Source organism: Pyrus communis, chromosome 8 (genome assembly GCF_041283825.1).
Source record: "Pyrus communis isolate YQ-2024b chromosome 8, ASM4128382v1, whole genome shotgun sequence".
NCBI classification, from domain to species: Eukaryota; Viridiplantae; Streptophyta; class Magnoliopsida; order Rosales; family Rosaceae; genus Pyrus; species Pyrus communis.
This window is the reverse complement of record NC_142572.1, coordinates 9989441-10016633: the sequence shown is the minus strand read 5'-3', so window position 1 is coordinate 10016633 and position 27193 is coordinate 9989441. Positions and strand designations below refer to the sequence as shown.

At 38.2% G+C, this 27193-nt stretch overlaps 1 pseudogene; it reads left to right on the top strand.

The window, feature by feature from the left end:
• The window catches only part of LOC148695066 (uncharacterized), an 86604-nt pseudogene that overhangs the window by 44893 nt on the left and 14518 nt on the right, over positions 1-27193 (top strand).

Genomic DNA, 27193 nt, shown 5'->3' with positions numbered 1-27193 from the left:
TGATGAAAGCTTTTCCATTCTCTCTTGTGGAAAAGGCTAAGGATTGGCTTTATGAATTGGCACCCGGGACCGTTACTTCTTGGGAGAGCATGAAGAGAGCGTTCTTGGAGAAGTTCTTCCCTACTTCAAGAGTCATTCTCTTGAGGAAGAAAATTAGCGGAATCCAACAAAGTCAAGGAGAATCTTTTCCGGCATACTACGAGCGTTTTAAAGCCCTTGTTGCATCGTGTCCTCAACATCAAATGAAGGAGGAGCTTCTCCTTCAATATTTCTATGAGGGCCTTCTTCCCATTGAAAGGCAAATGCTCGATGCTTCGGCGGGAGGTGCATTGGTGGACAAAACTCCTATGTCGGCCAAGACCCTAATTGCAAACCGTGCTCTAAATGCACAACAATATGAAGGACTTGGGCAAAGGGACCCCCCACGGCAACACTTGAATGAGGTAAGTTCTCAATCCGATATTCAATCTCAGATAGCTAATCTTACTTCTATTGTGTCTCAGATGGCCGAAGGAATGAAGATACAAGGACCGATTGTATGTGGTGTATGTTCTATCCAAGGACACCCTTCGGAAAAATGCCCTCAATTGATTGAGAATGGGGGATGGGAGAGTGCAAATGCCATGGGATTTCCGAGCCACAATCAACCAAGGAATGATCCATATTCCAACACATACAATCCGGGTTGGAGAGACCATCCAAACTTCAAGTGGAGGGAACCTCAACAACCTCAACAACAAGGAGGCTTTAGACAACAACCCCCGGGGTTCTACACCAAGCCATTCGGCCCCAATCCAAACCAAGCACAACCTGCCCAAAACAATCAAGGTACGTCGTTGGGCAATGAAACACTTCTTAAATTACTTACCAATTTGTCTCAGGGGCAAGAGGATCAAACCAAAGCCATGCAAAACCAAGACAAAAGGGTGGATCACTTGGAGAAACAAATTGGGCAGATTGCGGAATTTGTAGGACAATTCCGAGACAAAGGCAAGCTCCCTAGCTCAACCGTTGTCAATCCAAGGGGAGGATTCGAATCTGCCAAGGCAATCATGTTGAGAAGTGGTAAGGAGGTCGAAACCACCCCAAGCACGTCCAAAACAAGTCAAGAAGAGGACGTGTTGCTGCAAGAAGAGGAGGAACAAGGAATAAAGGCCACGGCAAGGGTGAAAGAATCTTTGCCGCAACCCCCTATTGTGCCAAAACCGTCCAATATGCCTAAGGTAAGTCCAAATTCGACTTTGTCAAGTTCCATTCCACTAAACGTGCCCTTTCCTAGCAGGTTTAGGCAATCAAAGAAGGAGGAGAGTGAAAAGGACATTTTGGAAACCTTTAGGAAAGTTCAAGTTAACATTCCGCTCCTTGATGCAATCAAGCAAGTCCCTAAGTATGCCAAGTTCTTAAAAGAGCTTTGCACAACGAGGAAGAGGATTTCAAACAAGGAGGTGGTCCAGGTAAGTGAAAATGTCTCTGCTGTGTTACAAAGGAAATTACCCCCTAAATGCAAAGATCCGGGTAGTTTTACAATTCCGTGCGTTATTGGTAATACTAAGTTTGAACAATGCATGTTAGACTTAGGGGCTTCGATTAATGTTATGCCATACTCTATTTATGCATCTATGAACTTAGGTGAGCTTAAAAATGATGGTGTGATAATTCAATTAGCCGATCGTTCTAATGCATATCCAAAGGGTGTTTTGGAAGATGTTTTGGTACAGGTTGATAACTTGATTTTTCCAGCGGATTTCTACGTGCTTGACATGGAGGATTCACCCCATTCCACCCCACTACCGATTCTATTAGGGAGGCCCTTCATGAAAACAGCCCGCACCAAGATAGATGTGTTTAAAGGAACTTTAACGATGGAATTTGATGGGGAAGTCATTGATTTCAATCTTTCTGAAAGTATTAAATTTCCTAAGGACGATCATTCTTGCTTTTCTATTGATATAATTGATGATTTGGCGCAGGAATTTCTCGATTCTTTGGAGAGGGATACACTTGAAACAACAATTGCACAAGGAATTGGGCAAAAATCTGGTTTTGCCGTGCCTAGAAGTGAAGATGAGGCCGAGATGGTTGCTGCACTTGAGTCATTGCCACAACACTTTGGTAAGCCTCCAAAACCGAGTCCAATTCCTGTTTCGACTAACAAGTTGTTACCTTCAGTGATTCAGGCACCCATTCTTGAGCTTAAACCATTGCCGGATCATTTGAAGTATGTCTATTTGGGAGACAATGAGACGTTGCCTGTCATAGTTTCCTTATCCCTCACAGCAATGGAGGAGGAGAAATTGATTCGGGTGTTGAAAGAGCACAAGACGGCCATAGGATGGACCTTGGCCGACATAAAGGGTATTAGTCCTACAACTTGCATGCATCGCATACTTTTAGAGGAGGGGGCTAAACCAACCAGAGAGGCTCAACGCCGGCTCAACCCTCCAATGATGGAAGTTGTGAAAAAGGAGATTATCAAGCTTCTAGATTGTGGGGTGATCTATCCTATCTCGGATAGCCGTTGGGTTTCACCGGTTCAAGTTGTGCCAAAGAAATCCGGAGTGACTGTGGTGAAGAATGAAGAAGATGAACTTGTGCCTACACGCATTCAAACCGGTTGGAGGGTGTGCATTGACTATAGAAAGCTAAATGCCGCAACAAGGAAAGATCACTTCCCTTTGCCATTCATTGATCAAATGCTTGAAAGGTTAGCCGGTCATTCTTTTTATTGCTTTCTTGATGGTTATTCGGGTTATAATCAAATTGTCATAACGCCGGATGATCAAGAAAAGACCACCTTTACTTGTCCATTTGGTACTTTTGCATATCGTCGTATGCCATTTGGTTTATGCAATGCACCGGCCACTTTCCAACGATGCATGGTAAGTATCTTCTCTGATTATGTTGAAAAGATAATTGAAGTATTTATGGACGATTTTAGTGTGTTTGGAGACTCATTTGATGCTTGTTTGCATAATCTCACTTTAATCTTGAAAAGATGCATGGAAACTAACCTTGTTTTGAATTGGGAAAAATGTCATTTTATGGTTAAACAAGGTATAGTTTTGGGTCATATCATCTCTGAAAAAGGAATTGAAGTTGATAAGTCTAAAATAGATCTTGTACGTCACTTACCCTCTCCTACGTCGGTTAGAGAGGTCCGTTCTTTTCTTGGCCATGCAGGATTCTATCGACGATTTATCAAGGACTTTTCCAAGATTGCACAACCCCTATGCCGCCTACTCCAAAAGGATGTGTCTTTTGAGTTCAACGAGGCGTGTGAGAAGGCATTCAAGCATCTAAAAGACTTACTCACCACGGCACCCATCATAACTCCCCCGGATTGGTCCATTCCCTTTGAATTGATGTGTGATGCATCGGATTATGCACTTGGGGCTGTTTTGGGTCAAAGGAAAAATAAACAGCCACATGTTATTTATTATGCTTCACGCACTTTAAATGATGCTCAATTGAATTATTCTACAACCGAAAAAGAACTCTTGGCGGTTGTATTTGCTTTAGATAAGTTTAGATCATATCTTCTTGGTACTAAAGTAATTGTTTTCACTGACCATGCAGCCTTGAAGTATCTTCTCACCAAAAAGGAGGCTAAGCCAAGACTCATTCGTTGGATGCTCCTACTTCAAGAGTTCGATCTTGAAATCCGAGACAAGAAAGGGTGTGAAAACGTGGTGGCTGACCACCTAAGTAGAATGGTGCGTGAGGAAGAGTCCACCCCCATTTTAGAAACGTTTCCGGATGAGCAACTTCTGTCCATTGAGGTAAGAACCCCTTGGTATGCCGATTTGGTCAATTTCTTGGTGTCTAAGCAAGTTCCTAGTACCCTAAACAAGTTCCAACGTGATAAACTTGTTCATGATGCACGTTTTTATGTTTGGGATGATCCATATTTATGGAAATTCTGCCCAGATCAGATTGTGCGTAGATGTGTGCCCGAATCTGAATTTAATTCCATTCTTACATTCTGCCATACTTATGCATGTGGGGGACATTTTGGCACCCAAAGGACAGCCCTAAAGGTGTTACAATCTGGATTTTATTGGCCTAATCTCTTTAAAGATGCTAAAATGTTTTGTTTAACATGCGATAAGTGTCAAAGAACAGGTAACATAGGGCCTAAGGACCAAATGCCACAACAATCTCTCTCATTTGTGGAAATTTTTGATGTGTGGGGTATTGATTTCATGGGCCCCTTCCCTCCATCTTTTGGTTTCACTTATATCTTGCTAGCTGTCGATTATGTTTCCAAATGGGTGGAAGCCAAAGCCACCCGTACTAACGATTCTAAGGTTGTTGCAGATTTTGTGAAATCTAATATTTTTGCTAGGTTTGGGATGCCACGAGTTTTAATTAGTGATGGGGGTTCTCACTTTCGTAACCGCACCATTGAAGCTTTGCTCAAGAAGTACAACGTTACTCATAAGGTTTCCACACCTTATCACCCTCAAACCAATGGGCAAGCGGAGGTTTCAAATAGGGAGATCAAACAAGTCCTAGAGAAAACCGTGGGACCCTCAAGAAGAGATTGGAGTTTGCGCTTGGACGATGCATTGTGGGCCTATCGTACGGCTTACAAAACTCCCCTTGGCATGTCACCTTTTCGGCTTATATATGGTAAGCCATGTCATTTGCCCGTTGAGTTAGAGCACAAGGCACATTGGGCTGTGAAAACCTTCAATTTGGACATAGACGCTGCTGGAGTTCATAGGAAGCTCCAATTAGATGAACTTGAGGAGATTAGGAACGAGGCTTACGAGAATGCTCGCATCTACAAGGACAAGACGAAGGCTTATCATGATAAGATGCTTCGTACCAAAACGTTCTCCAAGGGGCAGAAAGTGTTGCTTTTTGATTCAAGACTTCGGTTATTCCCTGGTAAGTTACGTTCTAAATGGATTGGACCTCTTGTTGTTACTAATGTTTTTCCTCATGGTGCAGTCCAAGTCCAAAGCTTAAAAAGTGGCCACGAGTTCAAGGTGAACGGACATAGATTGAAGCCATACTATGAGAACTTTGTGGAGCATGTCGTGGAGGAGACCCCACTCCATGCCGTGGGCTCCAATGGAGCATGAACGTGTCTTCGTCCGGCTGCAAGACGTTAAAGAAAGCGCTACTTGGGAGGCAACCCATGCAATTCAACAAAGGAAGCTCAAGGAATCACTCCAATTCCAGATTTGCGTTCCTAACCCCTTCACTTTGTTGTTTATTTCGAATCTGCCTATTTAGTTGTTTTACTTGCTGTTTGTGTGTTTCTTTGTGTTTTGTGTGATTTTATGCTTGAAACATTGAGGACAATGTTTGATTTAAGTGTGGGGGGGGTAACTAAGTGTTTTTGATGCAAATTCATGGGATTTTATCACCCTTTACTTATAGACTTGTTCCTTGCTGTTTTTAAGTGTTTTTAAGCAGTTTTGGTGTGTTTTAGTGTGTTTTGAAGTAAAAATCCGAAAATCACATAAAAATTTGAAAAATTTGTTTTAAAAACCCAAAAAGAGTTGTTTTCAAAGTGTTTTTGTGTGTTTGTTTTTGTTTTAGGGTACCTTCCAACACAATGATGAGGATTCGGTTTGTAATTACATGGCTGTTAAAGAGAGTGATTAACATGGATGAAAGTTTGATTTACTCTTTGTGTATGCTTGGTTGTGATTATAACTTATGACTTCACATGCAATCATAAAGAAAAAAAAAAAAAAAAAAAAAAAAAAAAAAAAAAATCAGTTTTTGTAACATGGTTGAAGGAAGGAACTCAAATTAACGCTACAACCTTGTGAGACTTGAGCCTAAACGTTTATTTGGAGAGTTAGAATCTGTGCATTTTTGTTTTCTAAGTCGTTGCATGATCTCATTATTCTTTGCTTGGTTACTACTTAGAGGCGTTTCATCATTTAGTTCCAAATGCTAGAACTCATGCCCATTTCATTCAAAGCATGTTATTGATTTGCATAACACAGATTCAAGATGAAGTTGTGTAGTGACCACCACCTTAGCCATATTGCCGTGTATCCCATGTCATTTTATGTTCAAGTTAACCCACATTATCATCACCTAGCCTAGATTAGGACCATCCACACCCTTGTTCTTAAAGCTTAGTAAAGCATGATTCAAATTGAATTTCTTTTGATTTATGTTGGCAGAAAACAAGTGTGGGGGAAGTGTTCTTGTGTGAGAATTTGTGTGCCATAGGCACGGCATGAAAGAAAAGAAAAAGAAAAAAAAAAAAAAGGCGTGAAAAGTATGAAAAAGAGTTGAAAAGTTGTGAAAAAGAATTCCAAAGTATTGTTTGTTGAAGTAAGGGTCCAAAACAATGAATTCGGCCCTAGGGAGTTGTCTAAGTCTTCCCCTTGTGTTTTAAAGTTAATTTCTGCAATCTAAATGAATTCTAAGTCTTAAGTACACTACTTTGCTTACTATTACTTGAAGAACGCTTGTTCTCTTTATCTTTTCTTTGTTAACCACTACCCCAAGCCCCGTTACAACCCTTGACTTCATTCTTGAGTGTTATGTGTTTCAATTTGTGGAGTTTGAATTTGGTATGAGCATATGGTCATTAGTTCTCGCATCTAAGTAGTAGCATTCCATTCATGAGATCATTTCTAAACATGCTTATTAACTCCATAAATTGCGTTCTTTGTTATACGTATATGTGAGCATTCGTTTTCATATTTACATCAATCTTCTCACATATAACTAGTATAGGGTGTGTAGTTAGAAAATCTGAGTGAAAATTGAGTGCATATCTTGTAAGGATTGAGCAAATTCTCTAAGGCATGTTACTACATTCAAAACATTCTTTTAATCGATTAATTGTGAACTAGTAAGTGGTGTCTATGATTAAGTATGTTTTCAATTGTAAAGATGACTCAAATCTGTGGGGATGATGATTTTTAACTTGTCATGTACCATTGGAAATCCCTGAGGTGAACGTTGGAAGGTTTAGGTTATGTTTTGTTTCTTTGTTTTGCTCGAGGACTAGCAAAAGCTAAGTGTGGGGGAATTTGATAGAAGCATATTTATGCGCCTTAGTTAGCTAGTTCTTATGCATTTATGTTGTGTTTTCTTACTTAATTTAGTGTTTAAAGTCATTTTCGTGTGTCTATAGGTTCATATGGCTAAGGATGCAAAAGGATGCCTTTCGGAGCCTTTTGGAGCAAATTAGAGATTGGAATGGATTGCATATGCTTAAAGCCAAGTAGATGGACGAAATTGAAGACCAAAGGAATGAAAATGAAGAACAAAGAGTTCACATTCATCACCAACACAACCATGCATCCACACATTCTTTCTCCATCATTGCCGTGCAAAACACCATCATTGCAGCCACATGCACATTCCACTTCATCATTTCAGATTTCCACCATCAACAAAGAACCATTCATTAATCATTTACACTTTAATCATTCAACCACATTCACACATCACCCATTCACCTTTGTGCCATGCTTCTACCTTTGTTCAAGCCCTTCCACATAACCTGCCTTCATTCATTCAGAAAATGCATTCCTTGCCGTGGCTAACATGCACTTGTTCCCCTTTCATCATTCCCTTTATTCTTTCATCATTCCATCCACTCATTCATCAAACCACTCCCATCCATTTCATCATTGCAAACATTCAAACAAACACCACACAATGTCGTGGCTCCTATCCCATTTCCAGATTTCCCCTTTGCATTTCCCCTTCATAAATCAGCCACATGCACTTTAATCATTCAATCTCCAACCTTTCACATGCATTCCATCTTTTAATTTAATCACATGCACATTCACCTTGCCTTTGCAGAAAATCCACTTCATAACACATGCATCTTGGCAGATTTCACATGCACTCATGCACATTCACCTTAATCATTCACATAGCTTTAATCCACATGCATTTCCACCTAGATTTCCACCTCACAACCACCAGAAATCAACCAAAACCGTGCATTCCCTTTCATTTCTGTCAAAGCACATGCATTTCCACCCTTTAATCACATGCACAAACAGCCACATGCATCTCCCATCACCATTTCAGCTTTCCACCTAATTCCTAGTCATCATGTTCCCCCCATTTCACCTATAAATAAGCATGCATTGCAGCCACAAACAACACACTCTTCCATTTCAGAAAACCATCTCTCATACACATTCATTCACGCCAGAAATTCCTCCCCTCTCTCTAGCACTACCATACTTCACCATTCTTCATATTTTCTGCCCAAAAACACTCCTTACCTTCCCCTACATCCATCCCTACCCTAAACACATCATTCTACATCATCCATAACCCCCAAAACTCACCAAAACCCCTTGTGCCGCAGCAACTAGAGGAGAAGAGGCCTAAACGTTCATACAATTCAAGATTGAGTTGTTGGAATTTTTAGGTGTACTTCGATTCTTGTTTTCAATGTTTACTTTGTTATTACTCTCTAAGTTTGTTGTAATCATGAGTGGCTAAACCCCTAATTAGTTAGGGGAAAGTTTGAAGCCATGAACATGTTTGAAATATGAATTGATTTCTTCCAATTGTGATTTGTTAAGTTGTGATTGTAATTCAATTATCATGTTTATTAAAAACTTGTTTTTGTATGTTGATTAGGGATGCATACTTAGTCTTCATGCATAAACTCGATGCTAGTTTATAAACGAGTTTCACCTAATCGTCACAAGTTTATAAACATGAGTAGTGAAGGTTGCTAGTCACAACCGCGTTAATTGAATTCTTGGCAAAAGTATCATGCATTCATAGTTACAATTGCCTCGTCAACACTTATAATTCTCATAGAGCATAATGATCTCTCATTGTATCTCTTCTATGCATTCATGTTGAGAACCATTGGAGAATGATTTGAATTGTCGCATGCATCATCCAATTCAATAACATAAGGAAAATTTGAGAGTTAATTAGTGCATCACGGTTAACTTGGGGTGTTGAGCATCATAGATAATGAAAAGCAATTGGAGAATCGATTCATATATAAATGTGTCATGTGTGGAGAATGGACCTCTAACTAATCCATCCATCATCTTGTTTCTCAAATCCGTTTATACAATCTGCCTAGTTTATTAACTTGTTTTATTTAATTTAACTTCGTCAAAACCTTAATCCCCCTTTACTTTAATGTCCAATTTAGTTAGAAATCAATTTAGTTTGTGCTTTTAAGTGTTTTGATTCATTTTATTTCCCAATTTCGTCCAGATTCACCAAAGTGCTCAAAACTGCCCAGAAAGTGATTTTAAGGCAGTTTTGAGTGTTTTGGGTGATGTTTGAGTCTTTTGGTTTGTTTTAATGTTTTAAGTGTTTAGTTTTACATTCTTTGAGTTAATTTAGTGTTTTATATTGTGTTTTTACGTTCTTGAGTCAAGTTATTACTTAATTTCGTCCAAATTTGTGTTTGTGCTCAAATCTGCCCAGAAAGTGGTTTTTAGGCAGATTTGAGTGTGTTTGTGTTGTTTTGAGTCTTTTGAGTCAATTTCACATTGATTAGCATCCCTAGTTAATCCCCGGTCTAGAACGATCCCTATTTGCTCATTTACTACAATTGTCATCCATAGGGTTAATTTGTGTGTTTAACTATTTTCGCATCATGCATGTGCAAGGGGACAATCTGGAAATGAGATGGGAGATGCATGTGGCTGATTTGAATGTGTTTGCATGTGACTTAAAGCTAGGGTGAATGATGATAAATGCATGTGGATGGAAATAATGAAGGGTGAATGTGCATGTGCTGCAATGGGTTGGGAAAACATGTGAGGGAATGATTAAGGTGAATGAATAATGAAATGGGAAAGCATGTGCAAAAGGGGAATGCATGTGGCTGCAAGGTTTTGTGTTAGGTGATGGGTGCATGTTAAGTGATAAGTGATTATGATAAGTGATATGATAAGTGATGATGATAAGTGATAAGTGATAAGTGATAAGTGATATGATATGTGGTTATGATAAGTGATAAGTGGTGATGATAAGTAATGATATGTGTGAGTGTGGCTGAAATGAAGGAGTGGAATGTTGGAATGTTATGCACGGCTAAGGAAATTGGAAAGGTTTAAATGTCCTAAAACTAAAGGGAACAAGGTTCCAACACTTTGGTCTTCAATTAGGTCTTCAATTTCGTCCAACACTTTGGCGCTAAGCATAAGCTATCCATCCTTAGCCCAAAAGTGCTCCAAAAGTCTCCAAAATGCATCTTTTTGCTCCTTTAGCCCTTTAGACCTACAAACACACGAAAATAGCTTAAAGGACTAAAATAACTAAAGAAACATAACGTAAATGCACAAGAACAAGCCATTTAAGTCGCATGAATATGCTCCTATCAAATACCCCCACACTTATCTTTTGCTAGTCCTCGAGCAAAACAAAACAACAAAAGAACACGAAACTAGAGAAAACGAACAAAACACAACCTACACCTTCCAACAATCGTCTCACGGATTTCCAATGCTCATGACAAGTTAAAAATCATTATTCCCACAGATTTTAGCCATCTTTACACTTAAGTACATTCTTAATCATAGTCACCACATACTAGTTCACATTTAAGCATTTAAAACCATTTCGAATGTAGTAACATGCCTTAGAGAATTTCCTCAATTCCTTACTAGAATGCACTCTATTTTCACATAGATTTTCTGACTACACACCCTACACTAGTTATATGTGAGAGATTGATGTAAACATGAAAGACTAGTATCTCACATATGTTATAACAAAGCAAGCATTTTCTGGATTTACGATAATGACATGAATATGATCTCATGAATGGAATGCTACTACTTAGAATGAGAACCAGTGATTCTATAAGCTCATATCAATTCCAAACTCCACATATAGAACACATAACGATCAAGATAGAAGCATAAGGGTTGAAACGGGGCTAAAGGTGTTTGGCTAACAAAGAAAGGATAGGGAAAACAAACGTTCTTTAAGCAATAGTGAGCAAAGTATTGAATTAGGCACTTAGAATTCCCTTTAGAACGCAGAAGTCAACTTTGAACACCCAAGGGGAAGTCACACAAAACTTAGGGCCATATTCAAACTTTTTGGGCCCTTTCTTCAACAATCACACTTGTGAGTCCATTCTCACTTATTTTCACTCTTTTTCTTTCTTTTCTTCTTCTTTTTCTCACATTTTTTTTTTCTTTTTCCCGTGCCTCCTTTAAGACTTAGGCACATACATACACACAAAAATCCCTTCCCCCACACTTATTTTCTGCAACATATTAATCAAAAGGAATTCATTTAAGTCATGCTCACTATACTTCAAGAACAAGGGTATAGGAAAGTCCTACTCTAGGCTAGGTAAGGGGTGATGTGGTTAGCAAAGAAAATAGGCTAAACGAGGCTCAACGGGGTTAAAACTAATATATACGAAATATGGGAAGTAAGGCTATTTGGCTATGGTGGCAACAACACAACTTCATCTTGATATATATTATGCAATTCAATGTCATGCTTTGAATGAAACGGATATAAGTTCTAGCATTTAGTTCTATCATGATACAATTGCATTCTAAGTAGCAACCAAGCAAGGAATAATGAGATCATGCAACAACTTTAGAAAACAAAGAATTACAGAAAATAACTCTCCAAAGAAGGTAATGGCTCGAGTCTCACAGGGTTGTAGCGTTTGTTTGAGTTCCTTCCTTCAAGCATGTTACAAAAACGAATTTTTCTTTTATGATTGCATGTGAAGTCATACATTATAACCATAACCAAGCATATACCAAGAGTAATTCAAACTTTTCTCTATGTTCATAACTCTTTTTAACAGTCATGCAATTACAAACCAAATCCTTATCATTTTGTTGGAAGGTACCCTAAGACACAAACACACAAAAATGACTCAAAACACTTTTTTTAGGCTTTTTAAAACATGTTTTTCAAATTTTTATGTGATTTTCGGAGTTATAAAACAAAACACACTAAAAACACTCCAAAACAACTTAAAAACACCTTAAAACAGCAAGGAACAACATTTGAAGTAATGGGTGATAGAATCCCACGAATTTGCATTAACAACATTAGTTACCCCCCCACACTTAAATCAAACATTGTCCTCAATGTTTTAAGCATAGATTCACACAAAACATAAGTAAACACACAAAAAGCACTTAAACATACTAAACATGGCAGAATGTAATTAACAAAGAGAAGAGTTTAGGGACGCAAATCTGGTTATGGAGTGTAAATTCCCTCTTCTCCTTGGTGATTGCATTGAGGCATTGATCTTGGTGATTCCACAGGCATACTCTTGAACTGGGCTGCATGATTCTTTTGGTCTCCTCCACTTGTTGATTTTCCTTTGTGCTACTGGGCTGGAGGATTCTTTTGGTCTTCCCCGAAGGTCTGAGCTTACCCCTTTGGTCTGTTTCTTTGTTCAATCTTTCCAATTCGTATTGAAAAGGGTTGGAGGATAACTCAGCCTATGTTTGTCTCCACATGCTTCAATGTATCATTTTCACTTGCCTTACTCGCTCCCCTTTGCAGAAGTGGTCCCTTCTCCGGAAGTGTATCAACCGTTGAAGATGACTACTTGAGAGCAACGCTAGGTAAGCAATCAGGAATAGATTCCAGGCAGTTGGCTCCAGATCCGAAGACTGACTCCAAGTGCCGGCTGATTGCTTCTTTTACTTTGCCATGCGAGTAAGAACAAGGACAAAGAAAAAGACAGGGAAAGAGCATGATATGAGATACTTTTGCTTTTGACCTTGATGATATGAGATACCTTTGCTTTTGAAGAAGCGGTGAATGAATCAGCATACTTCAATCCGCCGTTTCCTCCTGGGCCATCTGTACTCCAGGCATCTGGTATCATCTTTGGGGAAGAAGAAAGAATTGAGTATTTCGAAAGGCTTTGCTGGGAGTGCGCCCTCAGAGGTGAGGGAGAGTTGGGCATTTTCTTCAGGTTTGCCTTGCCATAAAAGACGAAGGTCGACATATATAGAGATAATATCAAGTGGTGGTACTGTTCTTTTACCCTTGTCGACAAATGTCTCTTCGATATTGATGTGTGATTTATACGCACACAAATTAAACCCTCTTTTCGTCAAATTGTAGTATATGTATAAGTAGGGATCGTTCTAGACCGGGGATTAGGAGGGATTGTTAACCACTTGGATTTGACTCAAAAACGTAAAATAACAATATGAAACACTGTACTAGACTCAAAGAATGCAAAACTAAACTTTAAAACACTAAAACAAACGAAAAGACTCAAACATCACCCAAAACACTCAAAACTGCCTTAAAATCACTTTCTGGGCAGTTTTGAGCACTTTGGTGAATTTGGACGAATTTATGTAACAAATTTAATCAAAACACTTAGAAACATAAACTAAGACACTTTCTAACTAAATTGGACAATAAAGTAAAGGGGGATTTAGATTTATACGAGAATTGAAATAACAAAACAAGTTAATAAACTAAACAGATTGTAAAACGAATTTGATGGAATGGAATGAATGGATGATAGAATGGCTAAGGGGTTCATCTCCATACATGTTATACTTGCATAATAAACGATTTCCAATTGCATTTCAACAAATCATTAATTCTCAACACCCCAAGTTAACCGTGATGCACTAATTAACCTTCAAATCTTCCTAACATTATTGAATTGGATGATTGCATACGACAACCCAAAACATTCCCCACAAGTCGCCTACATGATTGCATAATAGAGATACAAGCAAGAATCATTACGCTCTATGAAAATTATAAGTGTTGACGGGGCATTCGTTACTATGATTGCATGAAACTTATGCCAAGAATTCGTTTAACGCGATTGTTTATAAGCAACCTCCACTACTTGTGAATATAAGTTCATAACTATTAGGTGAAACTCACTTATATTCTAGCGTCATATTCATGCATGAAAATTAAGCGTGCACTCTCAATAAACATACATAAATAGGTTATCAATAAAACAGTTAAACAAATTGAATTCACAACTTATGAAACGTAATTAGAAGTAATCAAATCAAAATGCAAGCATAAACATATATTTCGAATTACCCCCTAGCCAAGGGGGTTTTAGTTCCTCATGGTACAAAACAAAGAGAATCAAAGAAACACCTAAACATTCCAACAACTCAAACTTGAATTGTATGAACGTTTAGGTCCTCTTCTCTTCCATTCCTCATTCGTACAAAACAAAGAGTATTGAAATTAAACATTGAAATCAAAGAAACACATAAACATTCCAACAACTCAAACTTGAATTGTATGAACGTTTAGGCACTCTTCTCTTCCTCTTCGTTGTAGCACAAGGTCTAAGGATAGTTTGATGGTGTGAATGGTTTGGGTAGTGGTGAAAATGGAAGGATGGTGTTTGGATTTGTAGGGAGACTCACGGCACAAAGGGGGAAGTGTTTGTGGTATATACAATGGATGAATTTCTGAAATGGAAGTGTGGGATGAAATGTGTATGAATGAGAATGAATTAGTGTTGTGTGAAGTGTGTATGGTTTTTATAGGGAGATGAATGGATGGGAGAGGGAACATGACAGCTAGGTTAAGTGAATGCATGTGCAAAACAGCTAGGATGGCTGAAATTGTAAGGGGAATGCATGTGCAATGTTGGAAATCTGATGGGAGAAAGGTGGATGCATGTGTTGGCTGATTTAAAGAATGTGAGGGAATGATGAAAGGGGAAACATGACAGCTAGGATGAATGCATGTGGAGTGCATGTGCAATGTTTTAAAGGATGGAATGCATGTGAATATGCTAGAAATCTGATGGGAATGAATGATTAAATGTGAATGGCTGATTAGAATCTAGGGTGCATGTGGGTTAGAAATGCATGTGGGTGAATGTTTGAATGATTAAAGGGGAAACATGACAGCTAGGTTGGTTGGTGGCTTCCATGGAGGTGTGGAATGATGGAATTGCACAAGGGGAATGCATGTGCACGGTTTTGGTGTGGAGAAATGATTATGGATGTATATGTTGAATGATTTCTTGGTGAGGGATGTGGAGTGGCTGGAATGATGAAAGAATAAAGGGTGCATGTGGGTTAATTAATTAAAAGGAGTGCATGTGCAATGTTGTTGTTGGTGCAATGATGGAGGAACAAGTGCATGTGGCTGAAATGTGGAAGGTGTGTGGCTACTTCAAGTAGGAATCCTTGTGACATCAACTCTTCAATTTCGTCCATTCCTTTTGCTCCAAGTATAAGTTATCCCTTCCAAGTCCAATTTTGCTCCAAAATGCTCCAAAATGCATCTTTTTGCTTCCTTAGCCACATGAACCTAAAAACACACGAAAATGGCTTAAACGCCAAAAACAACTATGAATTAACAATATAAATGCACGAAAACAAGCTAAGTAAGTCGCCTAAATATGCTCCTATCAAATTCCCCCACACTTAGCTTTTGCTAGTCCTCGAGCAAAACAAAACAAAAGAAACCAAAAACAAAAGAAAACGAACAAAACACAACCTACACCTTCCAACAATCGTCTCAGGGATTTCCAATGCACATGACATGTTAAAAATCATTATTCCCACAGATTTTGGTTATCTTTACACTTAAGTACATACTTAATCATAGTCACCACATACTAATTCACAATTAAGCATTTAAAACTATATTTTGAATGTAGTAACATGCCTTAGAGAATTTGCTCAATTCCTTACAAGATATGCACTCAATTTTCACTCAGATTTTCTGACTACACACCCTACACTAGTTATATGTGAGAGATTGATGTAAACATGAAAGACTAGCATCTCACATATGTTATAACAAAGAAAGCATTTTCTGGATTTACGATAATGACATGAATATGATCTCATGAATGGAATGCTACTACTTAGAATGAGAACCAGGGATTCCATAAGCTCATATCAATTCCAAACTCCACATATTGAATACATAACATCAAGATAGAAGTTGAGGGTTGTAACGGGGCTAAGGGTAATGGTTTAACAAAGAAAGGTAAAGTAAAACAAAGGTTCTTAAAGTAATAGGAAGCGAAGTAATGAAATTGACACTTAAACTCACTTTTAATGGCAGAAATCAACTTTTAAACACAAGGGAAGATTCATGCAACAACTAGGGTCAAATTCACTCTTTTGGACCCTTCCTTCAATAACCAATGCTTGTGAGATCATTCTCACTTATTTTTCAACTCTTTTTTTTTTTTTTTTTTCTTTCTTTTCAACAATTTTTTTCTTTATTTCATTCTTTGGCCGTGCCCTATTATCTTCCCCCACACTTATTTTCTGCAGTATATTGATCAAAAGGAGTTCATTCTAAGTCATACTTCACTATCCTTTAAGAACAAGGGGTTAACAAAGAAAATAAGCTTGAAAAGGCTCAAAAGGGGTAATCCTACAATACATGTGAAAAGGGATAGGCTTTTTGGCTTTGGCTTGACTAACAACTTCATCTTATTGTATGTTATGCAATCAATATCATGCTTTCAATGAAACGGATATAAGTTCTAGCATTTAGTTCTATCATGATACAATTGCATTCTAAGTAGCAACCAAGCAAGGAATAATGAGATCATTGATGCGAGAATTTATACGCACACAAATTAAACCCTCTTTTTGTCAAATTGTAGTATATGTATAAGTAGGGATCGTTCTAGACCGGGGATTAGGAGGGATTGTTAATCACTTGGATTTGACTCAAAAACGTAAAAACACAATATAAAACACTATACTAGACTCAAAGAATGCAAAACTAATCTTTAAAACACTAAGACAAACCAAAGACTCAAAATGCTTTTAAAAACACAAACTAAAATGATTTCTAACTAAATTGACATTAAAGTAAAGGGGGATTTAAGTTTATACGAAATTAAATTAAATGAACAAATTAAAACAGAATGTAAGTATAAAATTGATGAAATAGAATGGATGAATGCTAGCTAAGGGGGTCATCTCCACATATGTTACACTTGCATAATAAAAAGATTTCCAATTGCATTTCAATAAATTATGAAACTCATCACCCCGGGTTAATTAGGTCCGCTTAAATTAACCTTCAAATCTTCCTAACGTTATTGAATTGGATGATTGCATACGACAACCCAAAACATTCCCCACAAGTCCCCTACATGATTGCATAATAGAGATACAAGCAAGAATCATTACGCTCTATGAAGATTATAAGTGTTGACGAGGCATTCGTTACTATGATTGCATGAAACTCGTGCCAAGAATTCATTTAACGCGATTGTTTATAAGCAACCTCCACTACTTGTGAATATAAGTTCATAACGATTAGGTGGAACTCACTTATATTCTAGCGTCATATTCATGCATGAAAATTAAGCGTGCACTCTCAATAAACATACATAAATAAGTTATCAATCAAACGGTTAAACAAATTGAATTCACAACTTATGAAACGCAATTAGAAGTAATCAAATCAAAATGCAAGCATAAACATTTATTTCGAATTACCCCCTAGCTAAAGGGGGTTTAGTTCCTCATAACTTTGAAATCAAAGAAACACCTAAACATTCCAACAACTCAAACTTGAATTGTATGAACGTTTAGGCACTCTTTTCTTCCATTACTCATACGTACAAAACAAAGAGAATTGAATTTAAACTTTGAAATCAAAGAAACACCTAAACATTCCAACAACTCAAACTTGAATTGTATGAATGTTTAGGCCCTCTTATCTTCCTCGTTGTTGTAGCACAAGGTCTAAGGTGAGGTTTGGGGAATTATGGAAATGGATGAGGAATGGTGGAAGGGGGACTCACGGTTTTGGATTCTAAGGGGAAGTGTTTGTGTTAGTTGTGGTGTGAGAAATGGAGAGATGGAGTGGGGAGTGAATGAATTTCTCAATGAATGCATGGGTTTTTATAGGGGGAATGGGAGAATATGTTGTTGATTGTTTAAGAGTGCATGTGGCTCTTATGATTGTTGTGCAATGATGAAAGGCAAAGTGCATGTGCAATGTTGGAGGATGAATGTGTGATGGTGTGATTGAATGATTTAAAGGGGCATGTGGGTGAATTAAAGGATGGAATGCATGTGAATTAGGTTGCAAAGAGAAGGAGAAAAGCTGGAAAATGGAATGGGATACATGGCAAGGTGTGTTTGGTGTTGGAAATGCATGTGTTTGCATGTGAATTAAAACTAGAGTGAATGATGATGAATGCATGTGGATTAAAGAGGTGTGAATGCATGTGAAGATGCTAATAAATAATGCATGTAGGGTTAGGAAATAAAATCATAACTTAAAGGGGAATGATTAAAGGGTGTTGAAAGGTTTTGCATGGCTTTGAAGTGATTGTGGATTGGGCTAGGGTTTAAGTACATGAAATGGACCCAAATTGCTCCCCCTTGCATGGCAAGGAATGGTGTTTGTGTTAAGCCCAAGGCAAGGTGAATGTAATTGGGTTAGGGCCATTGTTTTATGTCCTCAAGTGCTTACAAGGCCTTCAATTTCATCCAACACTTGGGCTCCAAGCATAAGCTATCCATCCTTAGCCCAATAGTGCTCCAAAACACTCCACAATGCATCCTTTCGTCAAACACGTCTTATTATCCTGAAAACACACAAAAGAAGCATAAAGGACTAAACTAACTAAAGAAACATAACGTAAATGTACGAGAACAAGCCATTTAAGTCGCATGAATATGCTCCTATCAAATACCCCCACACTTAGCTTTTGCTAGTCCTCGAGCAAAACAGAAAAACAAAATAAAACGAAACGAAACAAACCAAACACAATCTTAAACCTTCCAACGTTGCCTCAGGGATTTCCAATGCACATGACATGTTAAAAATCATTATTCCCACAGATTTTGGTTATCTTTACACTTAAGTACATACTTAATCATAGTCACCACATACTAATTCACAATTAAGCATTTAAAACTATATTTTGAATGTAGTAACATGCCTTTAGAGAATTTGCTCAATTCCTTACAAGATATGTACTCAATTTTCACTCAGATTTTCTGACTACACACCCTAATCTAGTTACATGTGAGAAGATTGATGTAAATATGAAAACGAACACTCACATATATGTATCATAAAGAGAGCAATTTCTGGAGTTAATAAGCATGTTTAGATATGATCTCATGAATGGAATGCTCCTACTTAGATGCGAGAACCAGTGACACCATATGCTCATACCAAGTTCAAACTCCACAAATTGAAACACATAACACTCAAGATTGAAGTCACGGGTTGTAATGGGGCTTGGGGTAATTGGCTAAAAATGAAAGGTAAGGATAACAAACGTTCTTTAAGCAATAGTGAGCAAAGTATTGAATTAGGCACTTAGAATTTCCTTTAGAATGCAGAAGTCAACTTTGATCACCCAAGGGGGAATTACACAAAACTTAGGGCCATATTCAACTTTTTTGGACCCTTTCTTCAACCATCAACGCTCGTGAGTTCATTCTTACTTATTTTCACTCCTTTTTTTTTTTTCTTTTTCTTTTCTTCTTCTTTTTCTTTTGAATCTCAAAACATACATATAAACGTAAGAACAAACTTTTACTCCCCCACACTTATTTCCTTGCATAATGTAACTCAAAAGGAATTCATTTAAGTCATGCTCACTATACTTTAAGAACAAGGGTATAGGAAAGTCCTACTCTAGGCTAGGTAAGGGGTGATGTGGTTAGCAAAGAAAATAGGCTAAACGAGGCTCAACGGGGTTAAAACTAATATATACGAAATATGGGAAGTAAGGCTATTTGGCTATGGTGGCAACTACACAACTTCATCTTGATATATGTTATGCAATTCAATGTCATGCTTTGAATGAAACGGATATAAGTTCTAGCATTTAGTTCTATCATGATACAATTGCATTCTAAGTAGCAACCAAGCAAGGAATAATGAGATCATGCAACAACTTTAGAAAACAAAGAATCACAGAATATAACTCTCCAAAGAAGGTAATGGCTCGAGTCTCACAGGGATGTAGCGTTATTATGAGTTCCTTCCTTCAAGCATGTTACAAAAACGAATTTTTCTTTTATGATTGCATGTGAAGTCATACATTATAACCATAACTAAGCATATACCAAGAGTAAATCAAACTTTCATCCATGTTTATAACTCTTTTTAACAGTCATGCAATTACAAACCAAATCCTCATCATAACGTTGGAAGGTTCCCTAAGACACAAAAAAACAACTCAAAACACTCTTTTTAGGCTTTTCAAAAAAATGTTTTTCAAATTTTTATGTGATTTTCGGAGTTATAAAACAAAACACGCTAAAACAGTTTAAAAACACCTTAAAAACATTTAAAACAGCAAGGAACAACACTTGAAGTTATGGGTGATAAAATTCAACGAATTTGCATCAACATACTTAGTTACCCCCCCCCCCCCCCCCCCCCCACACTTAAATCAAACATTGTCCTCAATGTTTTAAGCATAGATTCACACAAAGCATAAGTAAATACACAAAAAGCACTTAAACATACTAAACATGGCAGAATGTAATTAACAAAGAGAAGAGTTTAGAGACGCAAATCTGGTTATAGAGTGTAAATTCCATCTTCTCCTTGGTAATTGCATTGAGGCTTTGATCTTTGTGATTCCACAGGCTTACTCTTGAACTGGTTTCTACCCATCGTTGATTTTCCTTTGTGCTACTTCTTGAACTGGGCAGCAGGATGGTTCTTTTAGTCTCCCCCGAAGGTCTGAGCTTATCCCTTTTATCTGTTTCTTTGTTCAATCTTTGCAGGAGTGGTCCCTTCTCTGGAAGTGTATCAACCGTTGAAGATGACTACTCGAGAGCAACGCTAGGTAAGCAATCAGGAATAGGTTCCAGGCAGTTGGCTCCAGATCGGAAGACTGACTCCAAGTGCCGGCTGATTGCTTCTTTTACTTTGCCATGCGAGTAAGAACAAGGACAAAGAAAAAGACAGGGAAAAAGCATGATATGAGATACTTTTGCTTTTGACCTTGATGATATGAGATACCTTTGCTTTTGAAGAAGCGGTGAATGAATCAGCGTATTTCAATCCGCCGTTTCCTCCTGGGTCATCTGTACTCCAGGCATCTGGTATCATCTTTGGGGAAGAAGAAAGAATGGAGTATTTCGAAAGGCTTTGCTGGGAGTACTCCCTCAGAGGTGAGGAAGAGTTTGGCATTTTCTTCAGGTTTTACCTTGCCAAAAACAAAATGAAGGTCGACATATATAGAGATAATAGCAAGTGGTGGTACTTTTTACCCTTGTCGACAAACGTTTTGATCCCGCAAATCCGTCTTTTTGAAATAGTGGCGCCTCTTCGATCTTTGAATACGCCTCTTCGATTTCTGAGCAGGCGCCCCTTCGATTTCTGAACGACGCCCCTTCGCTTTCTGAATGACACGTGGTAGTGCAGATGCGGCTCCTTTTGACAAAGCTGCACGCGTTTTCTGAAAAGCAGAGAAAGCGTCGCCGAACTTTGCGCTTGTCGGCTAAAGAGGTGTAGTTGCGATGATGGCCTCCACGTGCGTCTTCTGAAAAGCCGAGAAAACGTCGCCTAAATTACGCCGGAAAATCCGGCTCTTTGAATCGGTGGACGCGTTGCCTTGGCTTTTTATAGAGCTATCAATCACCCCAACACACACACTCTGAAGATTTCCCATTCTTGAAAATCGACTCCGGCCCTTCGAAATTTAACTCCATCCACCCCTTCTCTTTGAACACTTTTGAAAGAAAATGGCAAACTCATCGAACCTTAGCTTAGATTTGAGTCTCAGCAGCGATCCGGTTGCGCCCCGTCAAGGTAATGTATGGCGCCCTTCTTTTTTATCTTCTAACGGTCCTCTTTCAGGTGAAGACTCTGTGATGCAGGACGCCACAACAGCTACAATAGTAGCTAGGAACCTCCTCACTCCAAAAGATAGTAGGCTGCTGTCAGGACGGTCCGATGAGTTGGCCGTTCAAGAGTCCCTCGCACTTAGTGTTCAGTGTGCGAGCTCTGTGTCCAACATGGGCCTACGCCTGCTTGCTCGGTCCCGCCAAGTGGAATCGTTGATGGCAGAGGTGGAAAGTCTTAAGCAGGAAATCAAACAGCTTAAGTACGAGAATAGAAGTTTGCATGTGCTTGCAAATAACTATTCGGCGGGCATGAAGAGGAAGCTTGATGAGCTGCAAGAATCTGAGGGTCGAATTCACAATGACCGTCAAAGGCTTGCGTCTTATCTCCAGAGGCACCTTTTTCCTGGGTCATCCAGCACTTGGCCAAGTATTGAGGCCTGGAATGCTCTAGCTCCGATGCCTCCCGCTTCTATGCCTCCCGCTTCTGCGCCTCGTAGTGGGGCTTCACGCAAACAACCTTTGTGAAGCTCCACCTTTCTCCATGTTTAGTATCTTTCTTTTTTTTTTCTTTTTTTTTTTTATTTTTTATTTTTTTTTATTTTTTTTTATATTTTTTTTTATTAACATAAATAAAATCAAACGGCATGGAATTGGTCCTTGAATGGAAGGTGATACTTGAAGTGAACCGGCATTGGTTTGAATTCTAGTGTAGGTGCCTGATTCAAAAAAAATAGCAAGTTAGTATAAAATCTAATGGAATTTGGAAAAAAATACTTACTTGTTTTGTCCGACAAGAACTCAATGACAAATACCACTCCTTTGAAAGTTTCAGGGATATTGGACTTGGCCAGATTGCAAGTGATGGTTATTACTTGTCCAATGTCATCAAATTTAACTTCTTTGGATTTTGTGGTTTCAAGAACGTCCTCTTTGATGAATTCATGACATTCCCTACTTGTCACCTTTGGAAGGGCTTCCAAGATGTCTTTTTCACCTTCTTTTTCCTTGGAAGTCATGAATCTTGGAACAGGGTTAAAAATAATGAAATTTGGAACAACCACACCTGTATTAGATGGCATAGGAGCAATAGGTGCCTCCGGTAAAGGTGTTTCCACCCTTGCCGTGGGTTGGGTGTATTCCTCTTCCTTGTGATTTGATTTTGATGGTTGAGGGTCCGTTCCAACCTCCTTGTCACTTCTCAACATGATTTCCTTGGCAGTTTCAAATTCTCCCTTCGGATTTGCAATGGTTGAACTAGGGAGTTCGCCTTGGTCTCGAAACTGTCCTACGAACTCCGCGATCTGCCCAATTTGCTTATCCAAGTGGTCCAACTTTTGTGGTGGCTGCATAGGCGTAGAATAGAACTCCTCATATGGCTGCCAATATCCTTCTTGTTGAGCCTCATTGTCTTGAATTTGTGAGCCCTGCACCAAACAAATTAATTCATTAAGCTTTTGATTATAATCTATTGACGAACTTGAGTTTGGTTGGGCATATTGAATATGAGGTTGTGGTGGCTGCCAATATCCTCCTTGTTGAGCATTTTGAGGTTCCCACCGCATAGAGTTTGAATGATCACTCCAATCCGAATTGTAAGTATTGGAAAACACGTTATTCCTTGATTGAAGATTAAATATATCAACTCTTTGCATTTGGGACCTTTCCATGAGTTGTGACAAAAGAGAAGCATTATCAAGTGCCATCCTGTTCTTAACAAACAAAACACAAATAAAAAAATAATAAAAAAAAACTAAATCTAAAAGACAATACAGAAACAAAAAATCCAAGGGATTAGCAAATTTTCTAATCCCTGGCAACGGCGCCAAAATTTGATGCGAGAATTTATACGCACACAAATTAAACCCTCTTTTTGTCAAATTGTAGTATATGTATAAGTAGGGATCGTTCTAGACCGGGGATTAGGAGGGATTGTTAATCACTTGGATTTGACTCAAAAACGTAAAAACACAATATAAAACACTATACTAGACTCAAAGAATGCAAAACTAATCTTTAAAACACTAAGACAAACCAAAGACTCAAAATGCTTTTAAAAACACAAACTAAAATGATTTCTAACTAAATTGACATTAAAGTAAAGGGGGATTTAAGTTTATACGAAATTAAATTAAATGAACAAATTAAAACAGAATGTAAGTATAAAATTGATGAAATAGAATGGATGAATGCTAGCTAAGGGGGTCATCTCCACATATGTTACACTTGCATAATAAAAAGATTTCCAATTGCATTTCAATAAATTATGAAACTCATCACCCCGGGTTAATTAGGTCCGCTTAAATTAACCTTCAAATCTTCCTAACGTTATTGAATTGGATGATTGCATACGACAACCCAAAACATTCCCCACAAGTCCCCTACATGATTGCATAATAGAGATACAAGCAAGAATCATTACGCTCTATGAAGATTATAAGTGTTGACGAGGCATTCGTTACTATGATTGCATGAAACTCGTGCCAAGAATTCATTTAACGCGATTGTTTATAAGCAACCTCCACTACTTGTGAATATAAGTTCATAACGATTAGGTGGAACTCACTTATATTCTAGCGTCATATTCATGCATGAAAATTAAGCGTGCACTCTCAATAAACATACATAAATAAGTTATCAATCAAACGGTTAAACAAATTGAATTCACAACTTATGAAACGCAATTAGAAGTAATCAAATCAAAATGCAAGCATAAACATTTATTTCGAATTACCCCCTAGCTAAAGGGGGTTTAGTTCCTCATAACTTTGAAATCAAAGAAACACCTAAACATTCCAACAACTCAAACTTGAATTGTATGAACGTTTAGGCACTCTTTTCTTCCATTACTCATACGTACAAAACAAAGAGAATTGAATTTAAACTTTGAAATCAAAGAAACACCTAAACATTCCAACAACTCAAACTTGAATTGTATGAATGTTTAGGCCCTCTTATCTTCCTCGTTGTTGTAGCACAAGGTCTAAGGTGAGGTTTGGGGAATTATGGAAATGGATGAGGAATGGTGGAAGGGGGACTCACGGTTTTGGATTCTAAGGGGAAGTGTTTGTGTTAGTTGTGGTGTGAGAAATGGAGAGATGGAGTGGGGAGTGAATGAATTTCTCAATGAATGCATGGGTTTTTATAGGGGGAATGGGAGAATATGTTGTTGATTGTTTAAGAGTGCATGTGGCTCTTATGATTGTTGTGCAATGATGAAAGGCAAAGTGCATGTGCAATGTTGGAGGATGAATGTGTGATGGTGTGATTGAATGATTTAAAGGGGCATGTGGGTGAATTAAAGGATGGAATGCATGTGAATTAGGTTGCAAAGAGAAGGAGAAAAGCTGGAAAATGGAATGGGATACATGGCAAGGTGTGTTTGGTGTTGGAAATGCATGTGTTTGCATGTGAATTAAAACTAGAGTGAATGATGATGAATGCATGTGGATTAAAGAGGTGTGAATGCATGTGAAGATGCTAATAAATAATGCATGTAGGGTTAGGAAATAAAATCATAACTTAAAGGGGAATGATTAAAGGGTGTTGAAAGGTTTTGCATGGCTTTGAAGTGATTGTGGATTGGGCTAGGGTTTAAGTACATGAAATGGACCCAAATTGCTCCCCCTTGCATGGCAAGGAATGGTGTTTGTGTTAAGCCCAAGGCAAGGTGAATGTAATTGGGTTAGGGCCATTGTTTTATGTCCTCAAGTGCTTACAAGGCCTTCAATTTCATCCAACACTTGGGCTCCAAGCATAAGCTATCCATCCTTAGCCCAATAGTGCTCCAAAACACTCCACAATGCATCCTTTCGTCAAACACGTCTTATTATCCTGAAAACACACAAAAGAAGCATAAAGGACTAAACTAACTAAAGAAACATAACGTAAATGTACGAGAACAAGCCATTTAAGTCGCATGAATATGCTCCTATCAATCATGCAACAACTTTAGAAAACAAAAAATCACAGATTATACTCTCCAAAGAACGTTATAGGCTCAAGTCTCTCAGAGTTGTAGCGTTTGTTTGAGTTCCTTCCTTTAAGCATGTTACAAAAACGAATTTTTTTTTTTCTTTTATGATTGCATGTGAAGTCATACATTATAACCATAACCAAGCATATACCAAGAGTAAATCAAACTTTTCTCTATGTTTATAACTCTTTCTAACCGTCATGCAATTATAAACCAAATACTTATCATTGTGTTGGAAGGTACCCTAAGACACAAACACACAAAAACAACTCAAAACACTCTTTTTAGGCTTTTTTAAAACATGTTTTTCAAATTTTTATGGTATTTTCGGAGTTATAAAAACAAAACATACTAAAACACTCTAAAACAATTTAAAAACACCTTAAAACAGCAAGGAACAACATTTGAAGTCATGGGTGATAAAATCGCACGAATTTGCATTAACAACATTAGTTACCCCCCCACACTTAAATCAAACATTGTCCTCAATGTTTTAAGCATATGGTTCACACAAAACATAAGTAAACACACAAAAAGCAATTTAAACATACTAAACATAGCAGAATGTAATTAACAAAGAGAAGAGTTTAGGGACGCAAATCTGGTTATGGAGTGTAAATTCCCTCTTCTTCTTGGTAATTGCATTGAGGCTTTGATCATAGTAACTCCACAAGCTTACTCTTGAACTGGTTTCCGCCCATCATTGATTTTCCTTTGTGCTACTCTTGAACTGGGCAGCAGGATTCCTTTGGTCTTCCCCGAAGGTCTGAGCTTACTCCTTTGGTCTGTTTCTTTGTTCAATCTGTCCAATTCGTATTGAAAAGGGTTGGAGGAAAACTCAGCCTATGTTTGTCTCCACATGCTTCAATGTATCATTTTCACTTGCCTTACTCGCTCCCCTTTGCAGAAGTGGTCCCTTCTCCGGAAGTGTATCAACCGTTGAAGATGACTACTCGAGAGCAACGCTAGGTAAGCAATCAGGAATAGATTCCAGGCAGTTGGCTCCAGATCGGACGACTGACTCCAAGTGCCGGCTGATTGCTTCTTTTACTTTGCCATGCGAGTAAGAACAAGGACAAAGAAAAAGACAGGGAAAGAGCATGATATGAGATACTTTTGCTTTTGACCTTGATGATATGAGATACCTTTGCTTTTGAAGAAGCGGTGAATGAATCAGCACAGTTCAATCCGCCGTTTCCTCCTGGGTCATATGTACTCTAGGCATCTGGTATTATCTTTGGGGAAGAAGAAAGAATTGAGTATTTCGAAAGGCTTTGCTGGGAGTGCGCCCTCAGAGGTGAGGGAGAGTTGGGCATTTTCTTCAGGTTTGCCTTGCCATAAAAGACGAATGTCGACATATATAGAGATAATATAAAGTGGTGGTACTGTTCTTTTACCCTTGTCGACAAATGTCTCTTCGATATCAGAACGACGCCTCTTCGATTTCTGAGCAGGCGCCTCTTCGATTTCTGAACGA